Source organism: Bombyx mori, chromosome 14 (assembly GCF_030269925.1).
Source record: "Bombyx mori chromosome 14, ASM3026992v2".
NCBI classification, from domain to species: Eukaryota; Metazoa; Arthropoda; class Insecta; order Lepidoptera; family Bombycidae; genus Bombyx; species Bombyx mori.
Genome location: NC_085120.1, coordinates 9,858,411 through 9,877,450, shown reverse-complemented (window position 1 = coordinate 9,877,450; position 19,040 = coordinate 9,858,411). Strand labels below are relative to the sequence as shown.

At 36.4% G+C, this 19,040-nt stretch overlaps 1 protein-coding gene across 3 annotated transcripts in view; it reads right to left on the bottom strand.

The window, feature by feature from the left end:
- The window catches only part of LOC101743927 (brain tumor protein), a 486,142-nt gene extending 473,385 nt beyond the window's left edge, over positions 1-12,757 (bottom strand). For 2 of the 3 annotated variants that reach the window (XR_009974882.1, XM_062672154.1), the window contains exon 1: positions 12,331-12,756. The gene's annotated coding sequence lies outside the window, so the exon portion shown is untranslated. Of the gene's footprint in view, positions 1-12,330 lie in introns of all 3 variants that reach the window. The other variant, XM_062672157.1, reaches the window with a different exon arrangement.
- Between the last annotated feature and the right edge of the window lie 6,283 nt (positions 12,758-19,040).

The window sequence follows — 19,040 nt, the reverse complement described above, 5'->3', positions numbered from 1 at the left end:
GGATGCGGTTAACCTGAACCTCGGTTCAAACTTAACTCAGCAAACAGTTTTAGTCTTTATGCGAAACAGTTATGTACTAAATTCGCGTAACACATATAACGACGGTCGTAAAAATCGTTCGCCTTAAAATGCTGTCAGAATCCTTTTGATCGAGAATAATCTTATTCGTTTCTTTGAAAGGGAAAGCGTTTATATTAGTGATTATTAATCTAAGGTTCGTCGTTCGAATTCGTCTGATCGAAAGACCGTCATTAATCAATGAAACTGGCAATAATTAATACGGTTCTTTAAAGAGGAACTTATCTATGGGGGGCCCATAACCTTTTAACACGTTGAACGCTTCACGACCCATCGGCGGGCCTTTTTTTTTGGGCCGGGGGCCGAACCTTCTACGAGGTCCCCGCGCCTAGGGGGCGCGCGAGGCATGTGAAACTCAACGATCTGCAGGTGTTGTGAGCAGACCGCGGGCCCAAGGATATTAGGGCCCACCCACTAAACGACTCCCCTGCACTCTTACACCCGACGCCCGATCTCCGTCCGGGGTCAAAACCCGGTCAGAGTACCCATCGGCGGGCCTAGCCTAACATAGCGTACAATACCATTCGGGCCAAGCCGAAATCAGGAAATCAGTAATTTTTACCAAGTCGAGATTTTAATTCGAAAATTTATAAAATGCGATAATTTGGACGGAAGATAAAAATTAGCGACTTTTATCGTCTAGTTTTTATGATATCTATTTATATAAAAATGAATTGCTGTTCGTTAGTCTCGCTAAAACTCGAGAACGGCTGGACCGATTTGGCTAATTTTGGTCTTGAATTATTTGTGGAAGTCCAGAGAAGGTTTAAAAGGTAGATAAATATGAAAATTCCTGGAATTAAATAAAAATAACAATTTTGTTTTTCCTTTGATGTGTCCTCCGTCGGACGGATTCCTTTTGTTTGTTTTAAGTTTATTAATTTATACAAAAGTTTAGGTCTTTTATTGATTGAGGCGCCACGAAGTCTGCTAGTTTTAAAGCTAGTTTTAAAATATTAATTAAATTTAAATTTTAAAACCGATGATAAAAACTACAAGTTTCTATTAGATTTTTAAACCACGCCGTTTGGTTCATCTAAAGGGCCACGCGGCTCATTTCCATACGCGTTTTGTTTGATAGCTGCAATCTGTGGCTTGTAGGAAGTGATCACGTTGGCCTAAATGAAAATACTCGATTTTTCATTTGGCGTTCAATGTGTTAATGTCAGATATGTTGTGAAATCGTCTCTCCATCTAGAGTATTAGACTGTTTTCTATTCACGAACTTGTCACTAATAACTTTTAATACAAACAACTTTCTTACGCTGAATTTTAATTTAGACAATATGTCTGTGTCTTACTGGTGGCAGGACGTCTTGTGAGTCCCACGGGTAGGTACACTCTGAGTTTCTTTTAAATCAAGCGCATAGGTACCTCTTAAATTTCAAGGTACTGTTATAAAACCCTCTGGTTCCTAGTTTTACTTCCATCGTCACTTTTCCCGATTAGCATCAGCACTCGTGATCCTTTATTAAAGAACAATCCCCTCCTATCCAGTCAGTCCTATAGTCCTACTCCTAATTCCACACGGCACGGTTGCCTCATTGTCGTCGTAAATCTTTATATTATGCTTATTTCATTATTAAAATATATTTTTTAAATAGATCTTTTTTCAATTCCGTATAACAAGTACGCGCTTTAAGGCTTAAAGTATTAAAATCAAAATTCTTCAATTACATTTTTTTGCGTTTAACAAAAAACAGGAATTTTGGATTAAGCCTCTTCAATTCTAAAGGTGCGATATATAGTTTCCGGTGATGACGTCACATGTCTTTATTGCACGCCTCGATGACCCAAAACCTGTGGCGGGATCCCCAACCCGCCTCATACACTCTCGGAAATGTTAACGGTTGTGTTGGAAAGTTTTCATTTAGTTTGGTAAATCATCATCATCATTATCCTGCCCTTCTCCCAGTTACCTGGGGTCGGCGCAACATGTTTTCTCCTTCCATACTCTTCTATCATATACCATTTCTTCGCTCACTCCCCTGTTACCCATATCGTCTTTCACGCAATCCATCCATTTCTTCTTAGGTCTATCTCTTCCTCTATATCCTTCCACATTCATAGTTAACATTTTCTTACCAACCTCATTTTCATCTCGTCTCATCACATGTCCATAGCATCCCGAACGCGCACTTCTCAGCTTCTCTGTCGCAGGTGCCACTTTCAGACTTCCTCTAACATAATATAGTTTGGTAAATCATGAACCGATATTGCGAAACTCAAAAGGATGTTACGAATTCCTCAACACACGTTCGTGTCAAACTCGCTTTTTTCGAAAGGATGCATTGGGTTATGGAGTTTCTGAGCAGGGCCGTACTCAGATTTAAGTAAGAGGTCTTTTTTGGCAATTGCTTCAAAGTTTTTTCGATACTGAAACTCGCGTACGGTCAGAACGAACTGCGAACTGTATACGCGTCTTACATTACATATCTTAAAAAATATATATTCAATTTGAAAGTACAGTTGAAAGCGTTACGTCTTCAGATCACGACACATATGGCCTTAACTGGTGGTTAGCGCCGACAATACAATATCAATGCTACCAATATAAGCCATATCGTCGTAGTCTCAATTAAATTTTTATAATTACTGTATTTTCTTTTAAGTACAGGCGCACGACCGCTTCGCATCAGAAAGGATCATCAGGGTATATTTACACTATTGAATGCTGATCGTTTCATAGACCAGCATCATAAAATAGAATATAGAGCCACCCCCGCTCAAAATACACTGGATTACCTACCTGGATAGAAATATTAAATATACACAAGGGAAGATATTATGATAGGCTTTAATTATAGTCGTATTTTTTATTAGACGAAGTCAATTGACGTTTACTGTTTTGTCAGTTTTTGATGAAATAAAAACAGTGGCCGTCTGGTGTAGTGGTAAGTGACATGGTCACTACATAAGGGGGTCGCGGGTTCGAATCCCGCCAAGGGAAGATATTTGTATGATAAATATAAATGTCTTTTCCAGGGTTATGGATGTATATTAAAATATATGTATGTGTATAATAAAAATCATACATTTATTTCCGTTATCTGGTACCTGTAACACAAGTTCTTTACGAACTTATAACGGGACCGTTAACGTGGAGTGACTGTTTTAAAAAAAAATCCTGAATTAATGAAATTGCCTCGATTGTCTAGTGAATAGTTAGTGTGCTGAATAGCTGATTTCGGGTACGGGGTTCGAATTTTAGTCGTGCTTTGTACATACCAACGAGTTTTCGACGATTATGTTCCTATAGTATCTACCTATACTGAATACCGAGTGTTCTAAACATTAAGGAAAACATTGCGCGGAAACTTGTGAGACTGTTCTATTTTCAATACATCATATAGTTGAAACTATAGATGTTTAAAATATAACAATTATAGGTAGGTACCTAATGACATTTAAAAAAAACTGATTGTTGAGCTCGTCCACTCATCTAAGCAATAAAAAAAAGGTATATTTATAAGACCATTACCATTTCTGCCCCACATTACAGTCTCACTCCGGGCCTGCACTCGGCTACGCAAAAGTTATCGAGCCAACTTAACAAAAGTACGCCATCAGCTTAGTATTTACCAAAGCCTTTATTTACTCGAACACGAGGCGAAAACTCGGCGAGTTCGTAAACTTTCAACTTCGCATGTGATAAATTATTATGTTTGTTGATATTTAATGTTTGTAATGAACACGAAAGTTACGTCGAGGTATGAGGAATTACGTATTGATTTACAGCTTTAGCTATTTATGTTTTTTCTATTGCTTGGATGGGTGGACGAGCTCACAGCCCACCTGGTGTTAAGTGGTGTTACTGGAGTCCATAGACATCTACAACGTAAATGCGCCACCCACCTTGAGATATAAGTTCTAAGGTCTCAGTATAGTTACAACGGCTGCCCCACCCTACAAATCGAAACGCATTACTGCTTCACGGCAGAGATAGGCAGGTCGGTGGTACCTACCCGTGCGGACTCACAAGAGGACCTATAGATCAATCTACTATACACTACAATGTACTATAGTACTATAGATAGTGCTCTTTAATTTTTTAATAATCATCTAATTCGTCCTATAGTTAAGGTAAGCAATAACGTAAATCTCATTCATCCAATTTTAAATGGCTACCGCAGTCATAGACCGTGAAGCCAAACAACGTGGCACGTGAATTTAGACAACAGCGCGAAATACCGCCCCAAATATTAAATAAGTAAAAGAAATTGTAAGCTCAATACGGGTTAGTACCGACCTGTTTCGGTGGCGACGGGATCACGTGTACCAATTCAAAGAAAAATATACTGGAACGCGATTGAGAGAGTTGCCTGCTTCTACGAAACAAATCGAGCTTATGAAGCTTGAACCTAAGCTTTTGTGTTTCTAGAATAAGTTAATATGGTTTTCGAATACGTAATTACCAAACTCCAATATTGTTTTGGTGATCGTGAAAATACAGAAGAACTAGAAATGAAATGCGATGATTCTTTTAATATATTTTGGTACTTAAAAATCAAAATGTTTGTGTAAATGTATCAAATAACAAGCGTCCCGCTCCGGCTCCGCTCGGGTATTTAACAAAAATCTCAACGATATTTGACGTTGTTTTATTTTTTTTAAATAAAAGAACACTTATTGCGGCATAACTATAATATTTAGTCATATTATGCTGTCGCGACACTTTTTGTAAATAATAATGTGTCCAACAAAGTCGTAGTACCTACATTATTTTATTATATCATATAAATAGTTTTCACATGGCACGCGATGTAAAGAATATTTTAGGTATTTTTTTTTAGATCTTGGGTTACATTATTGGAGTTTTAGTGAGGATCTCTAATTTTATTCAAAAAAGATTATAGCCTATGTCACTTGGGAATAGTGTAGCTTCCAAACAGTGAAAGAATTTTTCAAATCGGTTCAGTAGTTTCGAAACCTATTCAATACAAACAAAACATTTCCTCTTTATAATATTAGTATAGATAAAATGAAAGAAATGCAAGCTATAAAACCAAATTTTATTACGTAAATTAAACATCACAAGAAGAAACAAAGAAATTCCCTCTCTATGGCACGTTGTTGTAGTGGCAGTAGACAAATGAAGATGTAACTGAAGAAATATTACATTAGGTGGGGGTCGTAAAACTCATGCCAAATCTTTGTGCGATTTGACATGAGTTTATTAGCATGAATTGAACATATATTGGCCAATTCCACATAATATGGGAATAGGGATAAGGACAAGAAAATGAAAAGTTTTTTTTTTTTTTGCCTTTGTAGGCAGAAGAGCATACGGCCTATGAGGGGAGCTCATTCCATAGCCGGATGGTACGTGGCAAAAAAGATCTCTGGAAACGCACTGTATCTTCATCGCGTGCTTAAACAAACACTGCACGGTCGCACTGATTAAATTCGTTTGTCTGTATTTAAACGTACCTTGTTTGAATCATTTAAAGATTAGAGACTAAGACGGTCTTCGTTAATATTGAACCTTCAATTAAAATAGATAATGCTTTTATACTTTTTTAATACGCTTTTATTAGCTTCAGACGTATGTATGTTTGTAACGGATCTCTCTGAACATGATTTTGTTGACCCCGTTCAAAACGTCGGATTAACCCAAGTTTGGTATACTTATTAAGGACGGATGACAATTCAATATTTAAAAAAATTTAAAAAACTTAAATTCAACTAAAAAATGAAAATTAAATAATATATAGTTTAAAAAACTAACAAAATACGCTTTTATAGAAAACCCAACTAAAAAATAGAAATACCATTTCTAGTGACCTTGAAGGGTCATACTAGATTCGCCAAACGAGGAAGTGAGCTCACGGAGCTCTAACCTGGGACGTTGCTAACACTAGTCCTAGCAAGTGCGGTGCTTCGCAGAAACTACCACCGGGTCGGAAATGGGACCCACTGGGAAGATCCGGCGAGAAACTGTGTCTGAGGGTTAATTTGTTCGCCGAACCCTTCGTCACAAGCAACAGATTTGACGGGAACAGTGACCTCAAGCACCGAGGATCCTAAAAGCACCGATAGTGGATCGGGAGGATCCGAAATGACCTGTGAAGAAATACGCGAGACTCGAGTCTGATTAAAAATCGTGATCAAAAAATAAAAATGAAATCTTCGGAACTTAAATTTTATAGCATACGCATTCCATCAATCTACCTATGCAGTCGTGCATTCCGGTTAGAAATGCAGATCAAACATTATACAATAAATTCAGTGGGGGACATGTCACAAAACGTAAAATTCTGTCAGTGTCTAAAAATATTTTTCGATCGTAGAGAACTTTCTCTTATCGAAAGTAGACAACTATTGATTGTAATTAGTCACCGACAACTTCTAATAATGTTTAATTAGGACACAAAAATAAACATTACGCTCATCATCTTCGCACTCATATAATTATTCATAGTTACATACGTCCAGCACACGCTGTTACTATGAATCAGTTCATTACAGTCTCCGAGGAACGTTTCATAAAATTAATCCAGAGATCCTAAAGATATTCTGAGCATCACAGATACATTACTCCGAGTTTTACATTCCCTATCCGAAGTAGATATACACTTCACCTAACTACATCTCCTTCTAAAGAGTTTATAAACTTTGAATTTGTCTGAAAACATAGACAACAACATACGACAGGTCTAGGTCACGGCTAGGCATAGGCTATGTGTTATCCCGGAAAACAAAAAATCTCCTTGTCGCGGGAATCACGCAGCGAACAAAAAGTCGCAAGATTGGTAAATCTAAAAATAAGGAAATATGAAATTATTGTTAAGAAAAAACGGAACGCCACCACGATTAAAATCATGAACCAGCCAAAGCCGTCCTATTTATTATATCATAAACACCCAGCATTGCCTGGGTAATCCGGATAAACTGTACGAAAACCTCATTCAAATCTGTTCGGCCATTTTTACGTGATTAAATAACTTTTACATTTATAATACTATTATTTAGATTTATAAAAGACATACTCGAATAACATATATACGGAGAAGGACAGATCCACTCGAATTTCTGATATGATTGACAGTTAAAAGTAAATACGACATTCTATTTAAACCATAGACCAATATAGTACATACTTCAGTGATTTAAACACTATTTAAGCTTTAAACAAATGAATAGAAGCCAGCCTCCGAGTTATGTTTTAGATTCAATCAAATACAAATTTCTTCAAAGAGATTCAAGACGAAATTCGCCATTTACGTTTCTCCTTTACGCCCTAAAATAAATCAATGAGATATTCACGTCCATAATTACTCACTCATTAAAATTATACACATCAAATAACAAAGGCGTTAATCCTTTTGTAAAACCTTCGAGAATAAAACGACACAGCTTTCCGTCATTATATACAAATTTACATTGAATTAACAAATGCCAAATTGATAAAACAATACCAATATATCTAGGTCGCACCGATTAAGCTGTTAGCCAGGTGGCCCAGACAATATGGTTGCGCCACATAAGGCGGCTGACACACTGACTTCAACTTAAGAACGTTTAAACAATATTTCTCAATTATAGAACCAGCCGTGCATTGCCTTACCTAGCACAGTTCGACAGATTTACACGTCATTACGGATCCTCCCGATCCATTAACGGTGCTTTTACGTACCTTAAGCACCGGTCATCGTTCTCGTCGAACCCGTCGCTTGCGACGAAGGGTTCGGCGAGTGAATTAACCCATAGACACAGCCCACTGGGTTTTTCGCCGGATCTTTTCAGTAGGTCGCGTTTCCGATCCGGTGGTAGATTCTGCGAAGCACTGTTCTTGCTAGAGCCAATGTGAGCAACGCTCCGGTTCGAGCCCCGTGAGCTCACCTTCACAAACGTCGTCTAAAAGAAAACCCATATCTCACTTAATAAATAAAATTTAAGTTTGAAACGAAGCCGAATGAGATGGAGGCTTCAAATTTTAATAACACTTTAGACGTTTTCAATTTCACAAGTGTGGAGAGCGCCTTACTCAAAGGTTGCAGAGTGAGAGGTTCCGGAGATTGGCAGCCTGAGAAGGGATGTTGGCAAGGCTGCTTATTCGAAACGATCGAATCAATTGCATATTCGAAGCCTTTAAAACATTATTAGCCTTTTTTTTTGGTGGAGACTGGTTGGCATTAAACTTTTATCGAGGCTTTACTTCAGATCGCCGTCCCCTTTATTAAAATACTAGCGACCCGCCCTCGCTTCGCTTCGGAAACATTAAAACACACATGAAACCAAAAAAATAAAATAAAAAAAGTACCCTATGTTCATCAGGGACAATGTCGGCTTCTAATGGAAAAAGAATTTTTCAAATCGGTCCAGTAGTTTCGGAGCCTATTCGAAACAAACAAACAAACAAATCTTTCCTCTTTATAATATTAGTATAGATATAGATTGAGAATTAGTTCTTAGTTGTATTGTGTAATGAGTGTTCCACTTCTCGAACTAAAATGTTTAATTGCTTCATGACAGGAATGGGCATGATGCCGTAAAAATTGTCAATTTCTTAAGTACTTGTTGGTACCAGCTCTGTTGAGATTCTTAGCGGACAAATGCGATCGCCCGCATTACATTCAGGCGATCCGTTTCCATGTTCCAATGACTCTAAAGTCCAATTTCGCATTATTTTATTTTAATTTTATTATTATTTCCATTTATAATAAAATTAGTTATAATATAATTATTAGTGGTAGACTTACTGTACCTGGTGGCCTAGCACTGAACCACTGACTTTTATAACACGGGTTTTCCTAGCATATAAATAAAAGTCAGGGAATATTGTTATTGTGTACCTCATAAAAAAGCCATGTATACTCAACAGTATTACAATTACTAGTGTTATAAATTCTAGTACGTGTTTGTATTTTATGAGGCTTGAATAAAATATTATTATTATTATTATTATACAGGGTATCTGAGAATCACTAATACGTATGGTGGTTCCCACATGAATCTCCTAAATTTATATATAGCTAAAGTTTCCAAGTAAAATCGAAATCTATATATCATTTTTTCAGAGCACAAAATGTAATACAATTAGACTCAACTAACGCGCTAGGTCAACAGCCTCGAATGATCCCTCTGCAGCTACCGTAGCATTACATTACGTGCTCGCGAATTACGAACCAATTAAGAAGAAATATTTTTATACTTTGCATCTAATAGGCGAATTTATTGGTCACATGGAGTGATAATAATACTGTTACGCCGATAAGAGTAACGCCATCTATCGCCGTATAGTCGAACTAATATCGAAGGATCTAGTAGCATCTAGAACGTTCGAGAACTACAACACCATCTATTGTTAGATAGCGGAAACACAGTACTCGGCTTTTGTGGAATATTCTCGACGATTCTAGGGATTTCGTCTCGACTATAAAAGCGTTGCAGACGAGGGATGGCACGCAGTCAGTAAGTAATCGGAACTACTCGAAGCGAAACAGCGAACCGATCACCTGAAGCGAAGCGGAAGAAGCGAATTGAGAGTTTTAAAGTGTTTGTTGAGTGTTTTAAGTGTTCTAAGAGTTGAATACAGTTTTTAGTTGTACTTTGATGGAATTTTCCGGTCATCGTCGACGAAGGGCTCGACGAGTAAATTAACCCTCAGACACAACCCACTGAGTTTCTCGCCGGATCTTCTCAGAGGGTCGCGTTTCCGATCCGGTGGTAGATTCTGCGTAGCACGGCTCTTGCTAGGGTTCTTGTTAGCAACGTCGTCAGGTTTGAGCCCCGTGAGCTCACCTAGTAATTAAGGTTACGCTGAAATAGCCTCTCAAGGCTATCAGGTTACGTAAGAAAAAAAAAGGTGGAATTTTATTTATCCCGAACCCCAGCGCATAACAATACAAAACTCACCACGACCCATATATACTCAGACAGAGCATTGATTTAATAGTGTGGAAATTTCTGGTATTGAATATCCTGACCAAAGGGGCATCACTGACGTACTCGCCGATAAAGAGTATAATGCACGCTTCATCATGATAGTGTATCCTTTGTGCAACATTGTTACTTTACATAAACAGAAATAAATGTTTAATTCATTTAACATTTTTAGTTGCCGGCAAAAAAAATTTTTTTTATTTTTTGCTAAATTGGGTAGACGAGCTCACAGTCCACCTGGAGTTTAGTGGTAACTCTAGCCCAAAGACATATACAACGTAAATGCGCCACCCACCTTGAGATATAAATTCTAAGATCTCCGTATAGTTACAACGGCTACCCCACCCTCCAAATCGAAACGCATTACTGCTTCACGGTAGAAATAGGCAGGGTGGTGGGGCCCCGTGCGGACTAACAAGAGGTCCTACCACCAGAGTAGAACATAATTAAAACTTTATTTACGGATTAATCTTGCGATTTTTTTATTGTCATTATATTATTTCTGACGTTACTTATACGTATTAAGCTCTGACAGTCGCGAAGACCTTAGATCAAAAGGATTCCTACTTAATAATAAATATATTTTTTCCTTATTTAATTTTAAATTAGTTTATTTCGAAGGCAGAAAAGCAAAAGGGATTAAAAGAATATATATAGCCTAAAAAATGTTTTTATTTGGTTAAAGAAAAAATGTTTTTTTATTTGGTTAAACAAAAAATGTTTTTTATTTGGTTAAACTAGTCAAGTTTAGGATCTCTGTACTAGGCCAAAGAAATAAAATTATTGTATAGTCATCGGTATTTGGAATTCAAGTTTATCGGACGTCATCGACGATTCGTGAATTTTAAACTTTAATGATTCTGTTACATCCATACATAAAGGGCCAATCTAATAAAGACTTATTAAACTTACGACTCGACTGTGTCCCTGACATTGCTGATGTCCCTGAGCGACAGTAAGAACTAACCATCAGATAGGCCGTATGCTCTTTACCTATAACAATAAAATTAAAAAAAACAAAGTCTCAAATTTTGGGTAACTAAAAAAAAAAAAAGACCAAAGATACATACTCCAATTCTAGCCGGGAATCAAAGTGGTACTGGTAATATTGAAGATCTCAAACCACTAGACTCGCGAGCCGCAAGTACTACACACATTGTTACGACACAGCGAACAGTACTCGGTAACCGGAGCGCGTGGCAACGACCACATTTACTAGATATACATTACGTCATACAAGCATTCACCCAAGCCGGCTAATGACGGTGCATCGCTGTCAAAACACGTTCACACACATCCTACATTCGGATTGCACGCTCTCAATCCCTTTGCCAATTATTACAATATAGAAAAAAAAATTGAAACATAGATTATCACTACATAGTATTTTTTTTTATTTTTTTTTTATTGCCTTTGTAGGCAGACGGGCATACGGCCCACCTGATGGTGAGTGGTTACCGTCGCCCATGGACTTCAGCAATGCCAGGGGCAGAGCCAAGCCGCTGCCTACCGGAAAGTAGTATAAAGTAAGTATAAAACATATATATATATTATATAACATATATAACATATATTCTCTGTCCCTATTTCTATCTGTCTGTCCCTATGTATGCTTAAATCTTTAAAACTACGCAACGGATTTTGATGCGGTTTTTTTAATAGATAGAGTGATTAAAGAGGAAGGTTTCTATGTATAATAACATCCATTAAATAGTGGAGAAATCAATAATAAATTACTGTTTCCGAAGCGAAGCGAGAGCGGGTCGCTAGTACTTTATACGCGAAACAAAAAATAATTATTCTAGAAAATAATAGATTAAGCAGTGTATTTTGAGATTCATTCAATAAAATAGTGTAGTTAGTTACGATCGAAGCATACATTGTGTTGCAATTTGCAATGAATGTTTTATATAGGTTTTCCTTAATTTGAATAGTACCCGTGAAATAAAATCATAATAAGATTTCGACTACTAAACATTCTCCGAACTTCTATAACATTCATTGAGTTTCAATGTCTTAATTTCGTCGAAAATGTTCAATGTTGTTTTTATGATGCCCATATAAATAAACATTAAATTGAACGCCAGATGTTTCATTATCAAATGCGCGTTGTATTACAACAGTGTTCACAGCTGTTTATCAACTACCACGGAAGCCAGAGCTGTATTATCGCCCTTTTTCCTGTACCAACACGGTCAAACAAATATAAGTATGTCATGTTTTAAATATATTTAAAAAAAGAACATAGTAACACAATTTAAATTATTGACATTTAACAAAAAAAAAGCGCGGGTCATTTTCGAAATGTCAAAACATTCGAACATAAATCATAATAATATTCTTCTTCTCTATACCATTTACACTTACCTTAAGATCCGTCAATCGTGGATTTTATCAGATTGGGAATTGGGAACGACTTTTCTTGCGCACCAAAAACTATACTAAAAAAAAAAATACAAAACAAAATAAACCCGCGAAATTATGTAGAGATAGTTTCACAACGATACTGTGTACGGTCACTTAACTAGACACTGTAAATACAAATTTCCACAGGGAGCCGGCTTTTCCCGGTCAAAATAAAAACACAAACAATAATAAATGTTTAGGATGATAACAGAACACAGTTCGGAATCTCTCAGAGCGAAGTTTCTAGAGGTTTTCCGTGATATGAAGAATAACACACCAAATAAATTTATTTTAATTGTATTATTGACAAACGATTTATTTTGTATTTTCTGTATTCTGACAGCCGCTGGCAGAACGCACGTTGCCAAGTCGCGCCCGACACTGAGTGAGGTAAAAAAACAAACTCCACGAGTCCACACTCAACTTGACGGCACGCGGGAAACGCAATTGGAAAACTCGTATCGTCGCTCTCCGATTTATCGTTGTCGCGTATGCTCCATCTCTTTTACACACTTTGAGCGATTTGACTCGGTCTTCGAGTACCAAGTTTTGTTGTTACATCCAAGTGGATGTTCAATAAACAGATATCTCTTTACTTATTTCAGAGTAAAATATTGTAATGCACATTTATATGGGAATATTGGTAAAGGTTCGTACGATACGGTAATAAAGTGTATTTGGCAAGGTTATTGGCGATTTATCCTCTTAATTTTTTCTATAGCACCTTCAGAGTGAGTTTCAAGTGGTTATTTTATTTATTAAATTAAAATGCAAGGTAGTTTAATAACCTAAAAGTACATATTATTATCCGCAACACGCTTCGTCAGATTATAGAAACAGAGTAATTTGACAACTGAGTAACAGAGGTTATTTGTGTTAACTCTTGAAGAAAAAACATCCAAATCTAATACCATAATTAATCTTTGAATTTTCAGAGATTGTATGCCTTTGATCTGGTGTCATATCCAAAAACGAGGATATGCACATGCCATTCTGAGGTTTGTCAGCGTTAATAGATAAAAACATGGAAAATTTTCATTTCGAACTAGCTGACCCGGCAGACTTCGTGCCTCAATAGATAAATAAAGTACCTAAACTTTTGTATAAAATAAGCTTAAAGCAAACAAAAGGAATCCGTCCTACGGGGACACATCAAAGGAAAAACAAAATTGTTATTCTTATTTAATTCCGAGCATTTTCATATTTATCTACCTTTTAAACCTTCTCTGGACTTCCACAAATAATTCAAGCCCAAAATTAGCCAAATCGGTCCAGCCGTTCTCGAGTTTTAGCGAGACTAACGAACAGCAATTCATTTTTATATTTATTAGGGATTAAATTATTTATAACAATACAATTAGACCTTCGACCTCGCTTCTCAAGGCAGAAGTAAATAAATACTTCAGTTGTAACCCTAAATCATGTCACCTTTTCGCTAGTAACAAGGATGGCTATAAAAATAAAGACACATTACGAAATTTGACATCGAAACTTTTGGACTTTGGCGGCAATATGAAAAGTGAAGTCGTTAATAATATTTTTGATTGAGTACAGTGGACATTTTAGAAGTCGTCGTGGCCTAAAGGATAAGGCGTCCGGTGCATTCGTATCAAGCGATGCAACGGTGTTCGAATCCCGCAGGCGGGTACCAATTTTTCCAATGAAATACGTACTTAACAAATGTCCACGATCGACATCCACGATGAAGGAATAACATCGTGTAATTAAAAACAAATCCGAAAAAAAAAAAATTACGCCACCACCCTGCCTATTTCTGCCGTGAAGCAGTAATGCGTTTCGGTTTGAAGGGTGGCCGTTGTAACTACACTGGGACCTTAGAACTCATATCTCAAGGTGGGTGGCGGTGGTGGATTTACGTTACAGATGTCTATGGGCTCGGGTAACCACTTAACACCAGGTGGGCTGTGAGCTCGTCCATCCATCTAAGCAATATATACATAGTCAGGTCATAAATTCTGTCACATGTTTAATGTAAAATAATTGAAACAAGTTTATTCATTATGTAACCATTAATATACCAAAATGAACTTAACAAAACATAGATTCTTATGGCACTGAGTTTATTCAAAATGACCTCCACTTAACACCAGGTGAGCTTTAAGCTCGTCCAAATCATCTATGCGATAAAGAAAAATTTTTGGAATCGTCTCGAGGAGCTACATCTTGTGATTTTTCCACACTTGTGCACTTTCACAGATGATAAAGGAGGTTAATAATTTTCTTGCAAGTTCAAGCCTAAAGAGACACTAAATTTACAAAAAAAAAAAAAACGATGTTCCCGAAATCTTTTTGAATTACAACAACTTGTTGATTATAGAATACGTGTAGTAAATCCGAAGAGGATTTATGTAAATAAATAATAATAGTTTAAAAAAACTAACAAAATACGCGATTATAGAAAATCCAACTAAAAAATAGAAAATAAATTTGAATTAAAAATAGTGTATGAAAAAATAATTTTATTGTAAAAAAAGCGTAGGGTGCGCTTTTTTACTTTTTTTCTATAAAAGCGTATTTTGTTAGTTTTTTTTAACTATTATTTATTTGTCATTTTCAGTTGAATTTCATTTATTGTATTTTTTTAATTTTTTTTTAAATATTGAATAGTCATCGCTCCTTAATAAGTATGCCAAATTTAGAGTTAATCCAACGTTTTAAAGGGGATCAAAATCATGTTCAAAGATTCCGTTACATACTAACATACATACGTCGGAAGCTAATAAAAGCGTATTAAAAATAAATATATTTCTCATTCATTATTCCTTCCATGAAGATGACCCTCAAATGGATATAGATATTTCCCAGAAAAAAGGCGTGATCGAAAACATACAATTACAAATTTAACAAGGGTGTGCCGGCGTGACACATCCTACTATATACTATGTACATTATCTTGTTTTGTGACTTTACCTACAAATCATATCTTCACTGTTTACTGCATATTTTTTTTATTGGAACGAAGTTCCTTATCGCGCGTTGTGAAAGGGGGCTAGACGGAAAAAATTCTTACGAAAAGTTGTCACGACACTTTTTAGATCGGTCATTCTGACCAATCAACGTGTAGGCGCTTATCGCGTGACATTGCTCGTATCCGATTGGTCCGCGTAATGAGTACAGTTTCTCGAGATAGCGTTTCAACAATAGTAATTTAGTTCATAGTATTGTTTTTTTCTTCTTCATAATGCCGTAATTTATTATTATAACTTAAAAAAAATATTACAATTCCTTCACTAATTAATCGAAAGGAACTTCGTTCCATCCGGGTGTCCCTTGACACCTCTGAAGTTTTTTTTGCTTAGTTGGGTGGACGAGCTCACAGCCAACCTGATATTAAGTGGTTAGTACTGGAGCCCATAGACATCTGCATTACGCAAATTATAATTTTGCGGGTTTGATTTTTATTACACGATGTTATTCCTTCACCGTGGAAGTCAATCGTGAACAATTGTTAAGTACGTTACATTAGAAAAATTGGTACCCGCCTGCGGGATTCGAGCACCGGTGCATCGCTAGATCCGAATGCACCGGACGTCTTATCCTTTAGGCCACGACGACTTCCTTTTAGGCCACGACGACGACGCCTTGCATGTTGGTGACATATTATAATTTTGCATGGGCAGGTACTAGCGTTCCGTGTGTTTCTACCGCAAAACACAATGAAGTCGTAACATTATTCCTCAGAATAATAAACTTAATAAGCTTTTTTTTATTTTATTTTATTGCCCTTGTAGGCAGACAAGCATACGGCCCACCTGATGGTGAGTGGTTACCGTCGCCCATGGACTTCAGCAATGCCAGGGGCAGAACCAAGCCACTGCCGACCGGAGCGACAAGCTCTCCAAGATGTTTTTTTTTATTGCTTAGGTGGCTAGACGAGGTCACAGGCCACCTTTAAGTGGTTACTGGAGCCCATAGACATCTACAAAGTAAATGCGCCACCCACCTCGATATATAAGTTCTAAGGTCTCAAGTATAGTTACAACGGCTGCCCCACCCTTCAAACCGAAACGCATTAAGGTAAAAGCACCTATTACGGAGGTATTTCGCAAAATTTGAAAGTAAGAAAGAAAAATAAGCATTTGTAAGTATTTCTAAAGATGGAAAAAATTTTCATCGTCAAAAATGGAATTTAAATTTCGTATTACTGTTGAGTCTATGTTTCTTTTCTAGAAATTACTTATTTAAAAAAATGTTTTAAATAGCCGGGTCGATTTTCCCTAATACGGAGGTATGATTGAGGTCAGAGCCTATTACTGCGGTAGACGGTTCCTAATACAGAGGGTCAGAAATTATATTTATTAAGTTCCGAACATATAATATTTATTAAGTAAATAATATAAATGTGAAGAACTTAAATTGTAAGTTTTGCATTAATTGACCACTTTTAATGAAATTTATAATACAAATGTATCTAGTAAGTATAACAGTGCATTCACACAGGTCGGCTCGGAAAGAAGAGTACATTTTTACCGCGTTTAAAAGTGATTTGGATTGTATTTTAACATGAGAATTCTAGGGAATTTCGAATGTATACACATAAATAAAATTGGAGTGTCTGTTTGTAATATTGAAATAACCGCTTTTTACCACATGCATATAAAAATATATACGGTACATACACCAAAATAACATTTTTTACAATTTTTGTCTGTCTGTCTGTTTGTTCCGGCTAATCTCTGGAACGACTAGACCGATTTTGACGAGACTTTCACTAATAGATAGCTGATGATATAAGGAGTAACTAAGGTTTTTTTAGATTTAAACTTAATGGTAAACTTAAGGTAAGTGCAGTTTTCGGCTCAATTCAGACATCGGTGGCAACGGCCGACAGCGATGTGAAGGCCTACCCGATCTTGTGGACCGAATGGTAAACAGTCGACGTCGCCCTAAGCACGTCATTACGGATCTTCCCGATCCATTAACGGTGTTTTAGGTACCTCAAGCACCGGTTACCGTCCTCGCCGAACCCGTCGCTTGCAATGAAGAACTCGAAGAAGAAATCAACCTATAGACGCAGCCCACTGAGTTTCTCACCGGATCTTCTTAGTTGGTCGCGTTTCCGATCCAGTGGTAGATTCTTCGAAGCACTGCTCTTCGTAGGGTCAGTGTTAGCAACACTCCCGGTTTGAGCCCCATGAGATCATCTACACGTCAAGGGGAAGCTGAAATAGCCTGCCAAGGCTATCAGCATTGGTAGGAGAAAAAAAAGGTGCGAAGAGCACTTTCAGCTTTGAAAGAATTTTAAACTTTATCTACATTGTTTTATAGATCAGTATCGCTTGAAAGGATAAAAATGTTCGGTGGCTGATGCGGCGGCCGCTGCCACTGCTGTTTGAATAGAGCTATACATATTTAAGATGAACAAAATAGAATTACTTAATGGTAAATTTATTGAGGACTGCTTAGGAACAAACAAACAAAGCATTTGCTTGACCATCTGTGAATGTTTCACAGATGGTCATCTGTGAATGTAAACAAAAGATAAGAAAGTTTAATAGTTTTATGAATGAGTCTTTGTGCCTTTACCGACTCAATAGAAATATCTGTACGGGATTTCTGGGAATCTGTCATAAATGGTTCATAAAAACAAATCGCTATACCCGAAATTGACGCTATAGTATCCAAAGTCGCTCTTACCGAATGAATTTCTTACGAAAATATGCTTTAAATTCAAGGGACATAAGTTTGACGTCGCTATAACCGAGGTCGTTATTAATGAAATCCACTGTATTTAATATATTTTAATAACCTTTCACTTGTACACTATTCCCCTCTTATACATCGTATTTCTCTCTGCTAATGGTTTGCTGGAAGAAAACTCATGAAGAGTTAAGCTCGCCTTTGTACATAGTATTTAGACATTCTTTAAATCTGTTTTTATTGTATTATCTTTTTGTGTAAAATAAGTATAAATAACCTTTCTATTATTTCTATGGAATCCTAAAACTTGTAATTTTATGTTCTATGAATATGACCGTAATAGGAGATCATAGAACCTAACACAGAGTTACCTGGAAATAACTACCACCGTAATAGGAAAACTACTCGTATTTTTTTAATCCTAATTCTGACCCATCAAAATTTCGATAAACAAAGAATGTAAATACTTAATCAAACGATAACAGTTTTTTGGCCCAGATGTGTAAAACTCAAGTCAACAGTTATACAAAATAAATGATTTGTGATTAATTAAAATACACCTTCCTATTTTTACCCCTTCTAAGAAACCAACATTTTGCACTCGACAGTTTTCATATTTAACTAGATTTTTAATGAATAATACATACCGCAGAATATGGTTTCTAATTTACAAGATTAATAATTATTCCAACTAAACTTGGAACTAATTCAATAACTTAATAAATTGAAAGTTATAAACAATTAAATATGCCCAGTATATTTCCTATTTCGGAGTTATACCACCGTATTAGGATTAATCTATAAAATTCGTACCGTATTACGGCGGTATTTTGTTTCTGATTTTTTGAGTAAAAAATGAGTTACATATATGAAACAAGCTATTTAAAAAGTAAGTATAATAGTAGGAAAATGCTACAAATAACACATTAACAAAGTTGAACGACTTATTAATACAAAAAACTTAGTTTCTAAATATTAGTGTACTTATTTTTTTGTTCCGCGTTTGTATG